The sequence below is a fragment of the Ammodytes marinus genome (assembly GCF_949987685.1).
Source record: "Ammodytes marinus genome assembly, chromosome: 15".
In the NCBI taxonomy this organism is placed as follows: Eukaryota; Metazoa; Chordata; class Actinopteri; order Uranoscopiformes; family Ammodytidae; genus Ammodytes; species Ammodytes marinus.
This window is the reverse complement of record NC_137219.1, coordinates 14,951,239-14,960,529: the sequence shown is the minus strand read 5'-3', so window position 1 is coordinate 14,960,529 and position 9,291 is coordinate 14,951,239.

Sequence of the window (9,291 nt, the reverse complement as noted above, 5' to 3'; positions counted from 1 at the left end):
ACAGCGAGGAAAGGCCACACACACCGCAAGGACAGAGCTCACCTTTCTCCAGGTAAGAACCCCTCACACAGAGCTTGGGACTGGGCTTTAAAGGCTCCATGCCCTGTCCGCTTCATTATACTTTCTTGTAGATATCCTTTTGTGACATGTGTAGGCTCTGAAATCTGGTGTAGTTAGTGAGGTGTTTGCTGCCAACGGAGAATTTCAGGGAAACTAACCGGAGCTGCTTTTTTTCCTCCACCAGTGGACTGAGGCTGTTTGGAAGGAGCGACTTGGCCTGGAAGATGTTATGTGGTCTCTCTGATTAAGTGGTTCTCAACAGTTCAACAGTTCTTTGAGAAAATTGTGAAATGTTTAGGACCACTTGACCAGTCAGACAAATGCAGTCAGCTTGGAAAATGCTCAGCCTTTGATTGGATCTCCTTTTTTTTTTAAAGCATTACTTCTAATGATTTCAATGCAAGTGTGTGATTTCCTCTGCTCCTCTGTTTCCTTGAATCTCTCTCTCTCTTTCTTTCTCTCTCTCTCTCTCCCTCTCTCTCTCTCTCTCTCTCTCTCTCTCTCTCTCTCTCTCTCTCTCCTACTCTCATTGTGCCCCCTTGTGTTACAAAGTCTGCTGCATTCAAAGAATTGTGTGGTGTTGTAAAAATCATCAAGCTTCAGTAATTTCGTTCTGCTGGCACAGGTACAGCTTTTTTTTTACAGCACTGCTGCTGCAGTTTTTTCTCTCTCTGCGTTTTACTGTTACCACTATTCAGAAGTGCTGATTAAAACAAGTCAATAAAGAATAAGTTGTCTCTGTTGAGTCCGTGTGGGATGATGGGGCCGTGAGTCTGCTGCGATGGTCGCTGTCCAAAGTACTGAAACCCGCTGCTAAGGTAAATATGGCAAAATCACTGCATCTGCTGTCAGCTACTCTGCCAAACTAGGGAAGGACTATGCGTTTTTCTATGGTCACCGTAGATACATAGGCCATTTATATGTTTGCTTTTAACTTGATTCGTGACAAATCTTTCGGACTTAGACGTCCAAATGTTGCCTCAGTTGGACTGAAAAGGCCTTTGATTCCATTCTAAACTCACAGTATTTTACTTTTTTGGGGACTATAGGCCTACGTTGATGGGAAAATCTGAACTGCAGACTCTCAAATCTTGACACCACTCTAGCAAAGAAAATCCCAACCCCTTTCTTCCCCGAGGTGTATAGGCTACTTTATACTGCATCAATCATTCATGAAAAGGCACTGTGCACCGATTATTCCCCCTCTCCTTTTAGACAGCCCCCTTCTCCCTTTCCCTTCTTTGATCTCCTCCATGCGCCAGGAACTATCAATATTTGCTAAACGTTTCTCACAAGGTCTGTCCGTGCACCGAGAAAAGCTGCAGAGGTCTCACGGGCAGGGAGGGATAAGACATAAGAGAGGCGTTAATGAGATGCCCAGAGCGATTTCTCTCCACGTGCGTGCGTGTGTGGCGTGCGTGTTTGCGCGGGGAGCAGCAGATGTAGCAGTACACACTGTCCCAAGGGACCCCGTCCTCGAGATTTTCATCAGACACCCAAACTACCCAGACCTCCCCCGATGGGGAGAGCAGGGTGACGGACGGGGTAAATCATCTTTACTATGGATTGTAATTATCGGTTTGCTGAGAACCCTTGCCTCCCCCCTAGCACTAAAACTCTGTATGTGTGTGCGTGTGTGTGGGTGTGAAACAGGGCGGGGAGTGGTTAGCGAGATGTTTTTTGGATCAAAATAATGTATTCATCCCTGGAATATATATTTTGTACACCCCCCCCCCCCTCCCCCCCCCGCGCCAACACACACAGATACACACTACTTAGCTCGCTGTCAACGCCTCATTGTTGTGTGTTGTTGTGTAGATCCTTGATTTTTTATTATGACTGATTGAAAAATAAAAACTTGTCAAAGGCCCCCGATGTATTTAGCTTTCTGACCTATGACCTGCATCTTTGAAGTTTGAAAACACATATGTGATCAAACATCCTCTCCTACTGCAAACATTAATTAAAGTTTAGCCTATATTAAACTTTTTTTGACATCCGCTTTGGATCAGCCTGTGAACCAAATTTTATTTTTATTACATTTTTTTTTACAAAAGACAATTAAGTCAACCTGCATGCAAGGCTGGGCTAATGTCTTCTGTGGCTTTGGAGGCAAGTTCTAAAGTCTGAAATATAAACCATGATGATGTCATTAGGGTTATCTCAGCTATATATATATATTGTAACAGACAGATTGTGTCACAAACTGAGGGCAAACCAGTTTGACAGATGTGGGAACTATGAAGGTCCAATAAAACATGTTGGCCTGTTGCATTCTGGGAAATGTAGGATCCAATGTTTTTGGAGCTTGAATCACACTATAGGGAATAAAAGTCTGGATAACTCATCCTATTCGGTGCTTAGATTTGGACTTTTCTTTTCTTTATTTAATAAAAAAATATATAATATCTGTTTCATGGGAGTCATCCAACATTGTGGGAGTGGAAAACTACAGGTATGCCCCTTTAATCCCAAAACACTAGCCTGGCACCGCCCGCCTACCTACTTCCACTAAATTTTCATTTAACTTCAGTACAAATGAAATGAAGTACGATGGTCTGGTAGGACTAGGCTACCAAAACACTGGACCAGTAACTGATACATGCTGTTAATGTTAAAATGAGTCTTATTTGAATGCAGATTCCTGCTGTGCCTCAGAAAAATCCCTATTATCTCAGTGAAATCCTCTTCCAATGTGTGGGATAGATAACTACCCTCATCTATGATAGAAATGGTGAAGGCTTTTTTAATTTAATATTGATTAGCAATCATGAGATCTTACTTGATTCTAGACGTCAGCTGCATTATGGAGTACCAATAGCAACAAATACCTGGAATTATCAAGTCAACCAGAGGTCACACGAGAGTTGTATCCAGTGTTTATTTCAAAGCAAATTTTGTTTGATTAGATTTTGATATAAGCCAAAAGTAAAGTAGGCCTACGTTGTACATTACAATCAATCAAAATCCAATCAGTTTGGTTTTAATTTGAAAAACGTATCCCTATAGATGATCTCCATTAGTAAATAAGAAATCAAGGGTCTCCTCTATATGATACGCCCTTGTAAAAATATATATGATTCATCAGCTACACTGCAAGCATACAGTATATCCTGGAAGATATTTTATAGGAGAACGATACCATAAAGCAAGCCATGATGAGGTCATTACTGCGTGCCACTAGACACGCCGTGAGTGCCGACATGAATATTGAATATTACAGGGAACGTGTCGTTAAGAGGTTATGGCCAGGATTGTCATTGAGTGTTACATCTTTGTGTGGGGGCTGACAACGACTCAACAGCAAATCGGGTGGGAGAGAGCAGGTCATCACTGTCTGACAGGGAGGAATGATAGAGAGAGGATGACGGAGTGACTGACTGAGAGGGAGAGAGAGAAAGAGAGAGAGAAGGGGAGAAGGTAGGATTGAGGGAGAGGGGCTGGTGAAGAGAGAGCAGCAGATGCGCAAGGTGCTCCTTCGCTTTCAGACCTGCAGCCCTCAAAGATCAGGCATGAGCAGCCCTGGGGTGGTGGCTTTATAAAAAACTATCCTACTGGATTTAAAGCTTCTTTTTTGCATGCCTGATGGATTGTAAAGCTGTATTCTCTGCCGGGACCGTTGGAGACCTGAGAGACTCTTTTACGCACATGTGCGTGCGCTCACAGCGAGTCACTGGATGTCAGGATTAAAAAACCCTGTGGGTCTTTTTGGAGGGTACGAGAGACATGCATTAGATGGATATACAAATCAAGTAGGTTTCCCGAGGAGTGGAGTATTTTATATAGGCTACACTCGCAGCCCACATGGCTTTGCCAAACTCATCGGGGTCCCCCGGAGCTGGGAAGCCCAACCCCAGCCTGATAGACCTGGGGACAATCTTCGTTGACTCCGACATCATATTTGGATTTACAAGTCACCTGCTGAAGAGAAAAGCAAGGGTAAGTGTCATACCATGGATGATTGAAACATATATAATGAGGTTTCTCTTAGGCTTGCATTTTATTACTTATAATAAATGGGAAATGAGTGACGAGGTAGCCAACCGACGTGCGTTTAGACGGCTCATGCCCGGTGCTTCAGGACCTGGACCAGCGCGCCGCAGCATCCTCTACCCCATCTCTTGCTCTTAAACTTCCTCACTGGATCTCACTCATCATCACTTTGTCTTAATCAACACTTATACTAAAAATAAAACGATAAAGCGATAAACTTTCGTTCTCAAAAACTATTGGTCGGTGGAAAGCTAATGGCCAAAATAGGCTACTTCCAACCGGTTTGAATGCAATTATGCTATCTAATTCAATCGGAAACCGATCTTAAATAACACTAAATATAGTGACAACCTCGTGTATAATATCTGATCTTAGTTTTTTGTTTCCTATTACAACTCTTTCAGACAATACATTTGCAGCACAATAGAAAATGCATTTGACCCTATACACTTTTCAATGTACCTCGTCACATCATCTATAATGTGTGGTATGAGTTGTAGCCAGTAGACAAAAGACCGTGGATTTCCCTAAAACGGTATTTTAAAGGCAGATAAAAAGAGGAACCCGTTTGAAAAGCTGAGGGGCAGCAGCGCGTGTGGCTATTGTCGCTTACATCACCCGCATGAAATATTCAAAGTTTACCAATTAAATATTTAACCTCAGTACCTCCACACCCTTCGAGTTAGAGCGATGCTACTCTTTACTTTAGCCAGAGGATGGCGCCAGACACCAACAACAACAACACACACACACACAGGCAGCCGTGCGCCTGGTGGAAGTAGAGGCAACAGTTTCTGACGTGCCCTGAGACTGAGCGTTCACAACTGGAGCAGAAAACCAATGATTAGAATGGTCTATTCTAATACCTAAAGGTTGGTCCAAAATACCAATTTATAACATCCGATATATTTTTATATAAGGAGCGTCAAGCAACTCAAAGTACATTTTTCCACATTTCACTGAGGTAAATTGTGTTTAATTTGAAATTCCAGCCAACACAGTGGGCGATTTGACAATAAAGTCAGTCTTGTGATATGAGTGGAGGGGACATTAGTTTATATTATTATGGTGTTTATACTTGTTTCCCATGATCACCAGCTACCCCCCTTTTAACCTTCCAGACCCCCAGTATAAACTCCTGCTGTACAGCCAATCCTTATTCAAACCCATGGAACTTTATTTTGAACTAAAATGGAGATTCCCACAGTTCTCAAATAATCTAAATAAGAGATTTGAGGAAAATGACTGTACAGTGATGCGTAGAACATCTATAATACTTTAATTTAATGGACTGATGAAGCCATAAAAAGGGGGAGTCTGAGGTTTGAATATTTAACTATTGTAAGTATTATATATCTTCAGTAAGCAAATGTGTGATGGTGTTAGACAGTCTGGAATATGAGGATTTCCCCAACATTCTTGGAGCAAGAGAAAATAAGGAGGGGAAATATGTATTATATTTCAGGGGGTTAAATTAGTAGACTAATAATCCCTGTTCACCACATAAAACAATTCAGTAGTTGAGATGTCTGTGGGATAATAACAGCTTTGAGTCGTCATATACCCCCCTCCCCCTCCCCCTCCCCACACCCTGCGCAGCAAAAGTGTTTCTGCAGCCCTCCCATTAAAGGAGTAACACCGCCTCCTGCGCACCGCTAAGCACCCTCCTGTACCAAAACCCCTCTGCTGTAACCCTATGGCACACACACTCACCAGTTGCCTTCGATCAATGGTGCCAGTACAATCTGACAGATGACTGGTAACTTTCAGTTAGGTCTTCAGTCTAGCCTATGGCTCTGGCCCGCGTTTTCCAGCGGCAAAACCTGTGAGTTTGGAGCTTGCCGAAGACGTTCTCCTGAACGTGTAACCTTGATGCGGGAGAATGAGCTCATTTGGGGGCAGTTCAGCTCCCGATGGATGGGACCCTAAGAACCGCATGTTCACTGTAAGTGTCTCACAGCACATGCTTAAGTGATTAATAGGATAAGATGTTATTGCGTTTCCAAAATAAACATATAAAAGTCACAGAACTCGCATCTCATTGGTGCGAACTTTAACAGGTGCTGTGCATTCTAACAGGTCGTTAAAGGTACACACAGTTTCACTCTCACACTCGCTGAGTGTGTGACTTGTTGCCGTTTTACAATGTAAGTTAACATTACTTTTTCCTTATGCTGAAGATGGAGGGATGTCCGAGTGGAGAATCTCCGGTAACCACCAGGAAAAGACTTCCCTCTGCAGAGGACACGCGGTGCAGTAGCCGGCCTCCCCCCGAGGGCGCCGGCTCGGTTTCCATCTCCGAGTCGGAGGAGAAGGGAGGCTTGTGCCAGCAATGTCAAAAGAAAGTCACAGAGCTGAAGAAGCAAGCGCTAGCCCTGGCAGACCAAAGTTCACTCAAGGTTGGTTTAATAACTTTTTTTCCACACTTTCTTTTTAGGCCAATATGAATGTTTACCTTTTGCCTGTAATAGGCTAATGTGATCACCTGTGTATTTCTACATTTTTGCTTGTTAAAAATAGTAAGATTAAGTTCAAGAAGTCCACATATGTGTTACAGTCACTGTTTGTCACAGAGAAGTAATGGGCAACTTGGGGCAGCTTCTCATCCTTTCTGTAGCACCACCTTTGTCTTTCGTGTACCACCTGTGTGTCCTGCTCTTGATGCTGCTGATATCTATGGACAATGTCGTTTGATCTTGTCAATGGTTCATAATCGTCCCAAGAAAGCTCCCACCGTTCCACATGCTTAGTTGTTTATTTCATGCTCGACTTCAAATTCTGGCCTTGGTCGTGAACATGGACGCGTATGAGTCTTTGAAAGTGGCCCATTGTTTAGCTAAACAATGCTTATCTTTTTATTTTGCTGTTGGGGCTGGGGGGGTCGAGGGGAGTTGAATTGAGCGAGCCGTTCATGCTGGAGGCTGAGGAGGAAGTCGGGAGTCCCAGTCGACCTTCGCTGTGCATTGAAAGTGTTCCTGTATGTCTGCTCCCAAAATTCCCACCGCTGTTAAATATAGGCCCTGAGACATGCTGTTGTTGTGGCGGGCTGGGTCTGCCCCTTCAGGTTCGTTCGTCTTTGTTGTCCCAGAGAGAGAGAGAGAGAGAGAGAGAGAGAGAGAGAGAGAGAGAGAGAGAGAGAGAGAGAGAGAGAGAGAGAGAGAGAGAGAGAGAGAGAGAGAGAGAGAGAGAGAGAGAGAGAGAGAGAGAGAGAGAGAGAGAGAGAGAGAGAGAGAGAGAGAGAGAGAGAGAGAGAGGGAGGGAGAGAGAGAGACCCAAAGTCAGATTGGATTACAGCCCCTTTAAGGTTCACCCCCAGATCCCAAAGCACCCAATGTTTAATGCGGCAACAGGTAGACAAGGGACAAGGGGGCATTTCTGAAGCACCTGGGCTTGCTCTGTGTGAGATGTCTGCATGTGTGGTCTAATCTTTGTTCTTGACCATATCAGATCTGTGTTCAGGTATCAGGTGAGTCCGACCCCATAAATACATTAAGCCTATCCTTAACTGCCATTATCTGCCATGGGAACTGACCTCCCCCTTTTAGTGTGGGACCCTGTAGCAGTACTTTGTTGCCTTCACCAGGTGCTCTAGTAGAAAAAGATGGTAGCCACACCCACTCCCCCCCCTCTTCTGCACTTGTTGATGGCTAAATTGGGAGTTAATTCTGGGGTGACAAACAGTGATGGCAGGGGTACTCTTATTGTACCAAGGGTTATGGTATGGGCCACTTTGCTGAGGGGATAATAAACCCATTGTCTTTTGTGAGTTTTTGAGCTGCCCACCTGTTGGGCCTCATAGGATGGACGCAGTTGTGGATGATCGCTTCCAAATTGCTTCCTCCATGGAGGGAATAAGGTCAGCGGGGCCATTCAGGTGGCCCTTGTTGTCGGTGTGTCTGGGATAACTACTATACCTGCTTGGTGTTTGGCCATTGTTGTGTCTGCGGTCACCATGGGAAAAACCTGCAAATCTGCGAGACTGTTTACCCGAAGTCGCACTTCCCCTCCCTCCCCATCCGCCTGCCGTCCCGTTTTTTTTGTGCAGAGGAAGTCGGCTTGGTCCCCAGGCAACCCTTTCCCCCCTTCACCCTGCCTGTAGACTTATTGTTTGAATACAGTAGTAGTAGCGAGTCGATAAAAATTCAAGGAAGAGTGTTTGGGTTAGAGTGAATGTGCTGTTCTACACGAAGACTACTAGAGGGAAAGTTCACTGTTCACACACAGACTCCCGGACTGCTTTTCTGTTTTCCTGTTTGGGTCTGATAGAACCTGCTTACATGAAAAAAATACAAAATAAGGAAGTAAAAGCCTTTTCCCCTCTCCCCACTGTATCCTAGAGTTGTAGGTGAACCCTGGCAAAAACACAGTAACATGTTTGCACGATAATCCTTGGCCAGCATTAGAACATTCAAGATGACTTTGACTATTATTTCTTTACGCATCCACATCCATTGGCATTCTACAGTTTCTTTAGCTTGTTTGACTTTTTGAAATGACTTTAACTTCACATGGAACTATATAGGCCTTTATACACATCGTTTGCCATGACTTACTATAAATCATTTATAAAATCGTGTCCGAGGGCCCCTCAAATGAACTTTTGCTGAAATTGTGTCCTTGAGCTTGCACACTCAGGTTTCTGCTGCCTTGGCACATTCTATGTTACTCTACTCAGACAGCAGATGAGTATTAAAAACCATGGGGGAAAAAAAAATGCTCTTTGCCGAAAGGACAGGAAGAAGCATTAGAGACGCTGACTACCTCCAGACTGGATCTAATCGAGGGAATTCACCTACTTAATTAACATAATTAAAACCTACATTAAAGAATGACTTTAATAGTGAATAGCAGACAGTCTGGATTCAATAATTGTAGAGTGTGTGCTGTGCTTATTGTGGCTGGACACTGTGGCTAGGTGAGGTACGGTATAAAGAGAGACAGAAAGACAGTCAGTTAAACCTCAACTTCAAAGAAACCAATTGGTCTCCTATACTGTAATCACACTGTCAACACAGACATACAGGACTGTGCGGCTGGCTGGATTAGATCAAACCTCAGCTCATAAAAGCAAACTGTTCTCTGCTTTTTTTAATATTTGGGTTTGTTTGTTTCTTCTGTGAAGATGAAATAAGTGTTTTTTTTCTGAGGGTGCCTTCAACCATCTCATTAATAGTTAAGAGAGTGTCAGTTACAACAATAGGCGATTGGGTTTGTACTATAGTGCATTTAGCCCTGGAG